We start from the raw sequence: 1,683 nt of genomic DNA, 5'->3' as shown, positions 1-1,683 counted from the left end.
GTAAGTTTTATTTTTATAATTAGCTTTAAAGAAGGAGTTAATCTTAAGATAAAATAAGTAAAGGGAAGTTAATAATATATAAAATAAGTTATCTAATAATTAAAGAGTATTACTACTAGTTAAAGAAAAAAGTAGCCTAAAGGCTTATATAATCTTCTTAGATTATTAAGATAATAATAACTTAAAAGGTAACTTAATTATAAATATAGTAAATATTAGAATATATTTAAGAAAGAGATCTTAGACCTTAGATAACCTTTTTAAAAAAGAAGATCTATAAAGTAATTACTAAAAAGTTCTAGTAAAGGATTATTAGGCTAAGAACCCTCTATAAGAGTATTAAGACCTATCTACTACTAATCTAAAGTAATAAGTTATTAATAAGATCTTAAGTAAGAAAATTAGTATAATAGTTATAAAAGTTATATAATATAATCCTTTAATTAGATAACTACTTATATAAAGAGTCTTTAATATAATAAAAAAGATCTATAAAATAAAGATAGTTTTTATAGTACTTACTAATATAAGAAAGCCTAATATACTAATAATTATAATATATTTTATTAAAAAATAAGAAGTTACTAATTAGTCTTAAGAAAATATTATATTAATAATAAATATTAATATAATTATAATTAGGAAAAAGAGCTTAGATAATAAAGATTTTAAATACTTATTTCTAATTTAAAAGAGAAAGTACTTAGTTATTTTAGGTTTTATAGTAAAAGTAATTTCTATATACCTATAACTACTAATTATTAGAGAAGAAGATAAAAAGAGTCTTACCCTTAGTCTTATTTATATTAATATATATATAAACTATATCTTTAATAAAAAGTATATTATAATAATAAGGTAGTCTTTATTATTTATCTATATTAAACTAAATACCTTTAATTAGTTATTAATAAAAGTACTTATAGACTTTAAAGTTAAGGGATATAGTATAAGTTAAGAATTAGCTATTAAATATAAAATTATAATTAAGCCTTATTAAGTTATATTAACCTTTTACTTAAATAAAAAGGTTATTATAATTAGATTTACTTTTTTATAAATATACCTAAGAAATACCTTTATCTAATAAAGAATTTATATTATTAATAAAGTAATATTTACTAACTTTATCTTAAAGATATTATTTATTAGATTTATATATATAATATTTAAATATCCTCTTAATTAAAAGAAAATAGAACTATAAGTATAGTTTAATAATACTAAGGTAATAACCTTAATAGTTAGACTAATTATATAAAAAGTTACTAGTAAACTACTTAATAATAGAAAAACCTAATTTTAAATATAAACCTTAATTATTAATTAAGAGCTTATAAAGTAAGAACTAATATTATAAAAAGAAGTTAAAAAGAGAGATATAATCTTCTAGCTAAGAGAAGAAGATAAGGAGGTTATTAAAGATATCTTATATTATATAATTATAAAAAATTATATTAATAAAGATAAGAAAGTAATTATAGATTTATAAAAGTAACTATATAAGAAGTTAAAAATCTTTATTTTATATAAAAGAAAAAGGGTAAAGGTTAAACTACTAGATATCTCTAATAACTTTATACTAGAAGGTAATCTAAAGTAAAGGGAGAAGAAGTAAAAGCTAGTAAAAGGTAAAGTAAAAGAAGTAAGTAATTATATTAATTTCTTAATAGGTAAATTCTT

Source organism: Beauveria bassiana (genome assembly GCF_000280675.1).
Source record: "Beauveria bassiana ARSEF 2860 unplaced genomic scaffold BBA_S00037, whole genome shotgun sequence".
NCBI lineage: Eukaryota > Fungi > Ascomycota > Sordariomycetes > Hypocreales > Cordycipitaceae > Beauveria > Beauveria bassiana.
The sequence above is the reverse complement of the archived record's forward strand: the minus strand, read 5'-3'. Positions refer to the sequence as shown.